Source organism: Sciurus carolinensis, unplaced genomic scaffold (assembly GCF_902686445.1).
Source record: "Sciurus carolinensis unplaced genomic scaffold, mSciCar1.2, whole genome shotgun sequence".
Lineage (NCBI taxonomy): Eukaryota > Metazoa > Chordata > Mammalia > Rodentia > Sciuridae > Sciurus > Sciurus carolinensis.
This window is the reverse complement of record NW_025920280.1, coordinates 37,838-49,974: the sequence shown is the minus strand read 5'-3', so window position 1 is coordinate 49,974 and position 12,137 is coordinate 37,838.

Here is a 12,137-nt window from a genome sequence, read left to right as displayed (position 1 = left end):
GAGGGTCCGGCCACGTCCCTCCTGCTCATCTCTAACTTTGCAGTTGGTAGGGGTGGCCTTGAAGGTGGCCCCATGGAGAAGAGGAAGGAGCTGGTGTGACATCTCCTTGGGATAGGGGTGTGGCCCCCAGGGACACTGAGGGTGTCACCAGGCTGCTCGATGGCCCGTGGTGGGGCTGGAGGACGGGGGGCCATGTGGCTCTGAGCTCGATTCCCAGTTCTGCCAGGTACTCCCTCTTGGCATCAGATCTGCTATTTTGCTGCCACCATTATTCTCCCACACACCACTTTGCAACCCAGATTAGCCCAAGAACCTCCTCGCAAGTCATTGTCCCTTGTTACTATCCCATGACAATGCCCAACTTAAGAATAGCTCCCTTGCCATCCCCTCTCTCTCTCTCTTTCTTTCTCTCTCACTCACCCTGGGGCAGACACTCCGCCTGTTCACTTAATAAATATCTCTTGCCTGAGTTCACGTGTCCGGAGTGGTTTTTTTGGGTACTCTCACGTACTGTGTGACCTGGACTCTGGTGTCCCCCTCTGAGACTGTTTCTTCCTCTGTGCGCACCTCCTGAATCAGGGAATCATCAAGATAATGCTCAGTGCACATTAATGTAGAGAACTGGTTCTCAGTTAATAGATTTTTAAAAATCCCTGTGCACCCATTTCTCCATCCACCCACCCACCCACCCACCCATCATCCTTCCACCCATGTGCAAGGGTCCTTTGGTGAGCATCACCTGCTGCCAGAGCCCTGACAGAAAGTTCCACAGTGGGTGGAGGGTGGAGGTGGGGGCAGAGCGGCTGCAGGGGGACAGGTAGGGTTGGTCTTGGGATTTCAGGAGAATGCTGGCCTGTATTCTAGGATTCTAGAAGCCATGGAAGTATGAGACCCAGGTTTTTGAGAACTCCCCTGACTCCTCCAGACCTGGGATGGACAGTGGCCTCAGGATGGGGGACACACCCAGCAGCTCCCTCCAGGTCAACCTGCCTCCCAGGGTGCCCCAAGAGAATGGCTGCAGCCAGCATAGCCTGCTGGGACATGGGGAGCCTGGGGAGCCCAGAGCCCCCTGGCCCCCAAGTCATTGGGCTCATTTACATGATCCCAGATAATTCTCCCAGGGTATGCAAATGGATGCAAACCACAATCCAGGAGAGTCAAAAATAGCAGATGCATTAGCATCCCCCACAGGAATATTGTTTTATGCAAACGCCTTCCTGAGCCAGCTGAGTGGGTGGGAAGGGAGGTGGCCTTCAGGACTCCCGTGAGGCCAGCCTCCCAGCCTCTGCTCCATGGGTCCCTGGGTCCTTGGCCAGGCCCCTGCAGGGAAGAGGACTCGGTGGGGTTCCTGGGATGGATGGAGGATCCTGGCTGCCAGGGAGGGCCCCCAGGGGGGTAGGACAATGCCCCCAAGTGGTCCCTGCCTAGCCCTGGTCTCCACCCTCTGACCCTCCCTCCCCTCCTGGCCCTCCTGGTCTTTGGCGCTGCCTCTTCCTGCTGAGTTCCTCTGCAGCTCTCAGCCTGACTCTGTGGCTGTTGGGGTCCTTTGTCCTTCTCTCTGCCATCTCCTGCCCCTTCCTTTCTGTCTGTCAGAATCTGCTTTCCTTCTGTTCCTGGGCCTCTTGTTCTCTGCTGCCTGACCTTCCTGCTGTGTCCCTGTCTCTCTTTCTAGTCATCCTTCCTCCCTGGAGACTGTCGTGTGTCACACAGTCTCTCTCTGTCCCGTGAGCACAGGGACTGTTGGGCTCAGGGGGACCCGTGGACCCCCTCTCACTGCACACTCCTGGGGGCACCAGGCCTCCCGAGTGTGTCCCCAGAAGAGCCCGTCTGGACGGCAGTGGGTGCCGAGGAGGCACCGGCCTTCCCTGCACCGCATGCCCAGGCTGGCCCTGCCAGCTTGGGTGGTCTAGCCTGGGCTGTGGAGCTGGGGTGGCACAGGCGGGGACCTGACCAGCCTCAGTTTCCACCTCTGGGAATGGGTCTCTCCCAGTGTCTGAGCCTCGCCTGGCCGTGTGCCCAGCCTGTGCTGCCCAGACGGTGCACTGGTGTCACTTGGGGACTGTGGCTGGTGAGTGTCATCTTCTCCCGAGTTGATTCTTGTCACCTCTCCCCTGTTTCCACATAGGCTCTAGTTCTGGGTTTCCTCACCTGGAAAAGGGGCAGAACATTGCTCATGCTTCTGGACGACCCGTGATCTGGTTGGGTCTGGAAGGTCCCCAGGAGCAAATAGGTTGGGGCCTGGTCCCCAGGGTAGCGTTGTTCAGGGGTGGGGCCTTGAGGAGGGACAGGATCTCCAGGGCTCGAACCTCATCCTGGTTGAATCCAGTGCATCATTTTGTGATTTGAAGGGACATTGTGGGTGGATCAGGCTGGAGGAAGGGGTCACTGGGTGTGGCCCTGGGAGGGGTCCATCCACCAGCCTGGAGCGGGCAGCACATTTCCTTGGCCACACCTCCACCATGATCTTTCTGAGGCCATGGAGCCAGCCTCAAACCCTGAGCCCAGATCAATCTTTCCTCCCTGAGTTTGTTCATGGCAGCTCTTTTGGTCTCTGTGGTGAAGAGCTGACTAACACATGGACTTGGTGTGTAGTAGGTGCTCAATAAACCACTTTCCTTCCTCTTCATTTAGCTGCCTCTCCCTGTGCCTGTTTCCTCCTCTGGAATAAGATCAGCACAGAACACCCCCTGAGGTCTCTTGGTCAAGAAGGACTGGACTGGTGTTCCCAGGGTGGCCACCAGTCAGTGGTGACTCCACAGTGCCACCTAGTGGCCACCCCAGATCAACACGGGGCCGTCTTGGGGTCTGGGGTTAGGAACAGGGCTGTGTCTGACCTCTGCAACACCAAGGCAGCAAGGGCCACAGGGGAAGAAATCTACTCAGGAACACAAGGCCATGACCAGTGAATAGAGAGCAAAGCCTCCATGCTAGATGTCCCAAGTGCTGGGCGACCTTGGGGCAGTGATTTGCTCTCTCTGAACCTTGCGTTTCTCACCACATCAGACCACCCTGGATGCTTCTGTGCAGTCATATCCTCTGTCCCTGTGGCTGTTCCAGGACTGCATCTGCTGGGTAGTTCACAGTTTTACAAAGTGCCTACTCTGTACTATCTATACAGGGTAAACAATAACGAACACTCAATAATAGTAACTGCCGACTGTGAAACTTTCTTGGGGACAGGCCTGTGCTCGCCATGTGATTAGGACCAGCTCATCTAACAAACGTGAGACTGAACTTCCCAAGCACTTTACAGCCATTCCCTCAGTTAAGCCTCCCAGCACAGTGAGACCCGGAGAACCGAGTCTTCTGATCGTTAAATTCATCTGCCAGTTATTTCATTGAGCACTTATGTGCTGGGCCCCATGCTCAGCACTGGGGTCCTGGTGAAAGGCACCAGTACCGGCTTGGACCCTGCTGGCTCATGGATGAGTCAGGGGGGATCTGCAGTAAACAAAGAGGACACCATGGACGTGCAATGGGGAGATTCGATAAGAAATCTGTGGAGGCCCAGAGGAGCAGGCAGGGGAGGAGAGGAAGGCAGCGTGGTCGGAAGGGCAGCGCAGAAGGCGGCATTTCCAAGGAGACTGCAGGGAGCACCAGAAGTCACAAAACACAAAGGCCAAGGGAGCAGCTCGTGCAAAGGCCCTGTGGCCAGAACCAGCTGACATCACTGAGGGTCTGAAAGGTGACCCTCAGTGGTCTTCAAACCTGGCACTCCCTCTGCACCTCCAGATTCCAGTGGGCGCTGAGGATGCTGGAACTCTGAGAAAACCACCAGGGAGACTCACAGAAGAGCCACGCCTGGCCCCTCTCCAGGGCCACCTAACAGGCTCTGGGAACATAGGCCTGGCTCGGTTCTTTGCTGTCATCTCCTGGGTGATATCAGTGGGCTTGCTAAACTTTCTTGACCCAATGACTGAGTGCCATGGTTTGGACCATTTTTATTTATGTGTTTATTTTGGGATAATTTTTATCAGTGTTTTTCTCCCTGTGGGCCCAACCCTGGCCTAGGGTCCATCGGCTGCATAATAGTCCTGGCTTATCCTAAGACTGTGAGTGACAGTGTGGCTGCCGAGTTAGTCTTGGGGGCCTCCTGGGTCAGTGTCCGACAGTGTAACCCCCAGATAGCCTTATAGACCCCCCAAGCCCAACTAGAGAACCGCCTTAGGCAGGTGTTTCTGAACTGAGCCCAGGGGAGTCTCTGTCAGCCTCAGAGGACCGCCCGATAGAGAGGGAGGCTGGGAGGGAGCACTCTGGGATGGATTGGCAATGTGGAGGTGGCCTGGGGGAGGTTCTGAGGAACCACCGCAGGGTGAGTCCACATCTCACATGGGGTCACCCCCAAGAGGTAGGAAGGATCCAAGTCCACCGCTGGCTGGTGACTGAGAAGCCCACCAAGGCACCAACTCTTGACCTCTGTCTTCCCTCTGGAAAGGGGCCCCCATGACTGTATGAGTTGTGAATGCTGCTGGGTCAAAGGATCTCAGGCTGGTGGCTTGAGTCATGGGTATTTATTTCTGCGCAGCTTTGGAGGCTGCCAGCCCAGGGTCAAGATGCTGGCAGGCTGGGCATCTTGGGATGCCTCTCTCCTAGGCTGGTAGAAGACCATCTTCTCCCTACCATGTCTTCCTTTTTTCGTCTGCTCTTCTTATAAGAATAGGATCAGGGCCTTCCTCGATGACCTCATTTTACCTTAGTCACCCCTTTGGAGAATCCAAATGCAGTCACATTCTGAGGTACTGGGAGTTAGGACTTCAACACGGGACTTCAGTGGTGGGGTGGGGATGTGATTCAGTCCATACAGATGGAGCATCCACCTCGGAGGAGGGTGGAGGCCCTGAAGAATGGCCCATCCATGTAGTCATCTCTCATGATGTAACAGACACCCCAAGATCAGCATATTTTGTTTATCTATTATCTATCAATCCATCCATCCATCATTTTTCTCTCTCCATCCGTCCATCTGTACTCAGTATCTGCTCCAGATCTTGGGCTTCTGCATCTGTGGATTCAATAAAAAATACTCAGGAAAAGAAGGTGAACCTGCATCAAACACGTACCCACCTCTCTTCCTCGTCCCTATTCCCTAAATGATAGAGTCTAGAAATGGTTTCCACAGCATGTACCTTGTGTCAGTTATGGTAGGTCGTCTAGACATGGTTTCCTGCAGCTGGGAGGAGGCCACAGGTCACTTGCAAATGCCCTATCACTTTACATCCGGGGCCTGCACATCTGTGCATCTGGGTATATGAGGGGCCCCTGGAACCCAGGCCCTGGGGAGGCCAAGGGACCAGCTTCTAAGGTAGAGAATGAGACTTTCCAAGGTAGACCACAGATGGCCAGAGCCAGCCTGGGCTACCGGGAGCGGTGTTTCCTACCTCCTTCCTCCTGGGTCTTCGGATCTCATTTTGTTCTGAACACTCAGCGGGGTGGGTTGAAGTGCCCTGTCACCAAGCGCTCTTTTGGCTGCAGCTTCCAGCTTTTGAAGGAAGGTGGTACAATTGCCAGGATTTCCATAGGCTCTCATATTTTGTTGTTGTTGGTGGTGTTATTCTCAAAAAAATATAAGATTGTTCAACTTAATATAATTAAAAGAGAGAGAGAGAGGGAGGGAGGCCAAGCAGGCTTCTCCTGGCCATGTCTGGTGAGTCTTCTTTACTCTTAGGAGAGAGCAAACAATTAGCCCAACTCCTCCTGCTGCAGACTCCTCTTGGAGACTAATAGCTATTTACTTAGTCCTGTCGTGATGCTGTGTTTAATATATATTCATCATGGAAACTGTGCATGTTAAATGTCAGCCTCTCATCCCAACAGCCCATGGTTCACCAGCTAGAATCCCACAAACAGCCCCAGCAGCCTGGCCTGGATACCTGGCAGAGCCCAGGGTGGGCCATTTGGCGGGTCCTGCCACCTCTAAGGGGTCCTACCCCTGTGAGCACCACATGGTCGCCAGGGCCAGTGTGGGTGGACAGCAGGCGGGACTCACCTGGAGGGCCAACTCATGGGCTCAAGCGGAAACAATGTGGCTACATTTGACCCCGTGCGTGGTTCTGCAGGATGTGTAACACCCGATACCAGGCAAACGCTGGATCACTTGCTGTCTCGGGTAGGGAATGCGAAGAGTGGGTCGCCCCTGTTCAGCTCAGATACAGTTCTTGTTTTCTGTGTGCTGTTGATGTGTAGTTTTTGAATCTGCTGATGCTGATGCAGAGGGCAGACTCATGTGTGTGTGTGTGAGTGTGTGTGTGCATGTGTGAGTGTGTGAGTGTGTGTGAGTGTGCATGTGTGTGTGAGTGCATGTGTGTGTGTGCGTGTGTGTGTGAGTGTGCGTGTGTGAGACACTCATAGTGCAGAGGCCGTACCTGGGTATTGGATGTGTACTTGCACCTGGGACCAGGGGCCGTGATGACGGCCTCTGCGTTTTATAGGATGTCTTTCCCAGGGTTGTATCATACATTTCCCATGACATCTGGGGTTCCTTCCGGCTCAGTTTAGCCCATTCTGAACTCCCAGCTTCACAGTGAAGGTTGGGAGGTTGGTCACTGAATCAACCAACAGACCCACTGGGCAGCACTGGGAGACCCTTAGCCTTACCCCTGGATCCTGGGGAGGAAATGAGCATAAGTGGGGCCACAGGGTGACAGGATGCCCAGAGCTGAACCCCACAGCCCAGGCCCTGTGGCTCTGGAGGAGCTACACAAATGTGCACCTACGACCTCCCCTCCAAACAGGCAGAACAGGAAGGGATGCCCCACCCCTCCTCCGAATCTCCCAGGGCCAGCTCTCTGTGGGACTTCAGAGAAGGTCTTGTCACTAGGGCACTGGGGCAGAGTCCAGGATTGTCCCAGGGCTGTTTCTGCCCCATAACTTGCTGGTCCCCTTTCTACAAGATCTGAGGAGGCTCCAAGGGCCACCTGTCGGGGGGTCAGGATCTGCCACCAACCGCATCATGGAAATGCTTGAAGTTTTCATCAATTTTTGGATGATAGGAATGAGAACAGGGATGGACATGACCTGAAACGTTTTCTCTGAGGAATCAAAGCAGATGTGGGGCATTGAGTGCCTGGCGTGAGTGTAGTAAGGACTTAAGGGACGTGAGCCTGTCATTAGTATTGGCAGCAGCTGGTGGAGGAGTGGGACACTCAGCCTCAGAGGTAGTCAACACAAAAGCACAGCAAAACAAAAACCCCCCCAAAAAAGCAAAAAAAAAAAAAAAAAAAAAAAAAAGCAAAAAAAACACACAGGAAACAGAAAACAAGACACCTTGAGATTTTTGCTGAAGTTACTGGGGGAAGTTTCTTCCAGTCAGGTTTTACTTTTCCTCCATGGCTTCTGTGCTAAGTAACCACCAGGGCCAAGGCCAGGCCAAATCAAGAGCTGCCTTTCCAGGGAGGGATCTGGGGGGACTGGGGCTTCAGATCCACACAGAGCCGCCTCCCTGCACCCCGGGACCTTCAGCAAGGGCCCCTCCTGGTCTCCACTCATTTTGCGGAGATCTCTCTGTTTGATAAACTGGGTTTTAAAAACAAATGTACCCCATTAGAAATAAAATGTTTCCAACCAGTTTGAAATAAAATAAAAATGTAATTACTAATGACATTTAAATGTTGTAGATACTTTACTTTTAAAAAATGACCTTAATGTGAAATGAAGTATGACTTTCATTTAGCCTGGGAGGCATTAAGGCCTGCTCCTGGCCAGGACCTCCTCTGGCCTCAGAAGACAGCCTAAGCTTCCAGAACCATCCCTGGATGGGGAGACTGGATGAAGTTTTGCTGAGCAAGAAGGGCGTGCCTTCCAGGGATCCCTGGATCTCTAGGGATCACAGGCTGTACTTTGAGAACCTGCGACAGGTGATGGTTTGTGCCCACATCATGTGAACGGGTCCCTGCCCTGCTCTGCACCTTAGTCTCCAGCAAGAATGCTCCCTGCCCCCTCCTGCTCCCTGCGCTGGTTCCTGTCCAGCTTGTTTTGGTTTTGTTTTATGGTTACAGGATTCAGGTTTATTTGGTGAGTTATAAAGTTGTATAATGTGTGCAAGAGCATATTTGTGGTTTCCTCTAAGATGAAGCTTCTGCAATTAGCTCCCAGAACAAAACGTGGCTGGACAGGGGCAGTGGGTCAGTTCCTGGTGGCTTTATTCGGGAGGATCAGGTGGCACCTTGGGCTGCACTTCTGTAGCGACATCTGCAAGCAGGCAATGGTGGCTTTGGGATTCTGGGCTGGAGGGCTGAGGGTTCAGCCTCCCAGTGGCCTCTGTTGCTCAAGTCTTCAGTCCCTGCGCAGGTGACAGGGGCTGATGTAGGGAGCCTTGCCCAGGTGTCCCCAGATCTTGGGGACCTGGCATTCACTGCGGTTGAATGATAAGTTGGGGGAGTCCCTTTTGCACTTGGTTCCCTTCAACAGATGGCCAGAGGTGACTTGCAGCATGGGGAAGGGTCCTTGACACTCAGGGGACTTCCGATTCTCTGTGATCAGCACACCGTGTGGCCCAGGGTACTTTGCACTTAACCTGCTGCATCTGGGTCCTAGGATGTGGTGACTACCACACACTTGGTGGCCAAGAGCAACAGAGACGTTCTGCCCCCATTACCCTGGAGGCCCCGGAGTCCCCCCTCAGAGCATGGACGCCCACACCACCTGGAGACTCTGAGGAGGACTGTCCTGTGCTCCTTCCAGCTTCTGGTGGCCCCAGGTATTCCTTGGCTTGTGGTGACCCCACTGCAGCCTCTTCCCCATTTCCCCCTGTGGGTCTTCCCTCTGTGTGTGCATCTCTGTGTCCGAATCTCCCTGTGCTGGGAGGACCAGGGCCACTGCATGAACCCACCCTGTCCTAGAGTGACATAGTCGTAACAGATTCCATCAGCAAAGACCCCACTTCCCAATAAGGCTGCCCTCCTGGGCTCAAGCTCAAACTGCCTTTTGTGGGAGGAGGAATTCAGCCCCTGACATGTTCCCGTTGAGCACTGGGCACCCAGAGCAGGCCCAAGAGCAGGAGAGGCAGGCTCCAAGAGGACTGAGGCAGGCTCCAAGAGGACTGAGGCAGGCTGTGCCCAGAACCTGGGTCCTTGCTGCCTCTCTCTCTCTCTCTGACTGACCTCCAGGCATCAGGACCAGGGGCAGGGCTCCCAGCTTAAGGGGTAAGGCCCTTGGCAGGTGGCGCCCTCTGGGTACCACTAGAAGGTGCCTCTTGGCATCTTCCAAGGTCAAAGTGCCTGTGAATTAATCTTTATTTGGGTTGTAGAGTCATTTATTCAACAGATACATACTACATACTGAGTGTCTCCCCATCACCAACAAACCAAAGATGCTTGGCTCAAGGACCTAGTCTTGTAGGTGAGAGAGAGGGAGAGAAAGAGAGGGAGAGAGAGAGGGAAAGGGAGAGAGGGAGAGAGAGAGGGAGAGAGAGGGAGAGGGAGAGGGAGAGGGAGAGAGAGAGAGAGGGAGAGAGGAGAGAAAGAGGAAGAGAGAAGGAGGGAGGGAGAGGGAGAGAGGGAGAGAGAGGAGAGGAAAGGGAGAGAGAGAGGGAGAGGGAGAGGCAGAGGAACCAGGAGCCGTGAAGCAACATAAAAACATGGCAGAATTGGGACCAGGGAGTGTTGGACTGTTGAGTGGGGTGTCAGGAAAGCCCTCCTTCAAGTGATGGCTGAGGGAGGCCTGGAGGAGGTCATCCGCTGCTGCAAAGGCCCTGAGGCTGCCATGCCAGGGAGGCTGCAACTGGTGGGCTTGGAGGGAGCAGAGGAGTGGCGGAATGTCACATACATTTAGTTTTTAGAAAAAAACCTGGTGAATCACTCAAAAGATTGTGAAGTCTGGAGACTGCTGAAGTCGCCCTGGTGACCCAGACGTGGGTGGTACGGTTCAGGCTGCATGTGGCCTGGAATCTGATTGGAAGACGGGAGTCCAGGGCAATTGCTAGGTTCGTCCAGAGCCAGGGGGAGGTCGGCACTGTCCATCCTTGGCACGGGGACAGTGGTGCCAGGGGACAGGTGGGGGAGCAGGCAGGAACCAGGGTTTCCACTTTGATCATGTCAGGTTTGGGTGTCATTTAGATGTCAATGTGGAGATGAGGACCAGGCAGGTGGCAGGAGAGGCAAGAGTTCAAGGGAGTCTGGGGTTGCAGATGGATACTGGCCAGTAGCATCCACATGTCCCTGAACATGGTGAGGACTGAGCAGTTGTGAGGAGGGAGCAAGGGGAGAAGGGACAGGCCCATCAGGGTGGGGTTCCTGTGAAGTGGCCCAGGCCTTCTGCACACTAGGGAATCTGTCATGGCCGAGGGAAGCAGCACAACGGAAGGTGGTCTCACCTTCGTGTCCATCTTCACAGAATCAGCATCTGACCACCTTGAATGTCCCTTTCCTACTGTGAGAAATGGAGCCCCTCATTTTGTTCTGGGGAGTCAGAGGCTGCTCACAGGGGACAGAGTGGATGCTAGCAGTCTGGTGTCTTCCCCAAACCTGTTCTCTCCCCTCACTCAACACTGATGCAAGAAACCCGTCTTACTTTAAGACTGTGTCCTGTGAAACACTTTCCCCACTCAGGGGCTCTGGACCACCATCGAGTCTCCTCGAGTTCACTTTACAGATGGGAACCCTGAGGTTCAGAGACCTGGGGTCCCCTGGGCAAAGCCCCAGGCTGGGAGGTGGGGGGTCTGGGATTGGAACCTGGGGCTGTCAGTCCTCAAACTGGACATGACTCACGATGGGCCTGGCCCTCGCCCATGCTGTTCCTTCAGTCAGCAACACTGTCCCCTCTCCCTCCTCCTGCTTACTAGGTGTCAGCTGCTCCCCTCCTTCCTGGGGACTCCTTCCCTGGCACCGTCTCTGCCAGGCTCCTTTCCGGAGTCTGAGAGCTCCCTCTACTTGAAAGGATCCTGGTGACTAAGTGGGTTTCTCTCCGACTCTTTACACTCTCAGTGCAGGAAGAGGGGGACTCAGCTGATCTCCTCAGGCTGCACCCCACCCCAGCAAGCGCCTGGCACGGAGCAGGTGCCCAGAACAGAAACGTGTGCACAGATGCATGAACAATGCGTAACACGTGGCAAACAGGTAAAATATGTCCCATGGCAGAAATCTATATTTATTTCTAAAGTTGGAACGAAATCATTCACGGTTGCTTGGGACCTGTTTCCATGGTCCTCTCAGAGCGAAGTCATTCACAGGGTGGGGTCAGCGCCTCCCTGTCCCTGGAGGGCAGGGCCTGGGCCTCTTAAATCCAGCTTTTAGAAAAGCGTCTGGGGTACAGAAAGATCTCTGTGAGGCTCATCCCTCCCTTCAGATTCCGTCCAGTTTCCACCCTGACTGTGCCTCTCCCTGACCCTGAGGCCACCACCCAACACAGCCCCCGTGACAATCTCCCTCTCCTTACACTGTTTCATTTCCCCTGAAGCATTCAGAGTAATCAAGGGACCTGTGGCAATTCCACCTGCTTGATCTCCTTCTCCCACTGTTGGAGGTCAGCCCTACATGGGCAGGGACTAATTTGTCTTTCTTTTTATTTTTGAGTACCAGGGATTGAACTCAGGGGTGCTAACCTGCTGAGCCACATCCTCAGCCCTGTTTCATATTTTATTTAGAGACAGGGTCTCACTGCATTGCTTAGGGCCTCGCCATTGCTGAGGCTGTCTTTGAAGTCCCAATCCTCCTATCTCAGCCTCTAGAGCTGCTGGGATGACAGGCATGCGCCACTGGGCCCGGCTAATTTGCTTTTCTTCTATGTCCTCAGAACCCAGCCCCATGGCTGGTCCTGGGGCAGGTGTTTTGCAAACACAGAAATGACTACAGAAGGAGGAGGTTTGTGGACACCAACTACCAGCCAGCAGCAGACCAAGCTTGACCCACCTTCCCCTTTTAGATCCTAACAGCCACACTTGGGGTGGGTAAACTGAGGCTCAGAGGCAGTAGGAGCCTGAATTTAACTAGGATTTAAGTCAGGCCAGGATGTCCAACTTCCTCACACCCAGTGGCCTTCTCCAGGGACCTGTCCAATGAGCCCACCTGGGCCTGTCCTCGGTGACCCAGACACAGTTGAATGGGTTGTCAACTGACCAAATGTCCATGAGACAGCCTCCTGCAAGGACATTTGGGTTGTGGTATTTTCTTAAGAGCATTTAGAAGACACTGCTATCTCGTAAG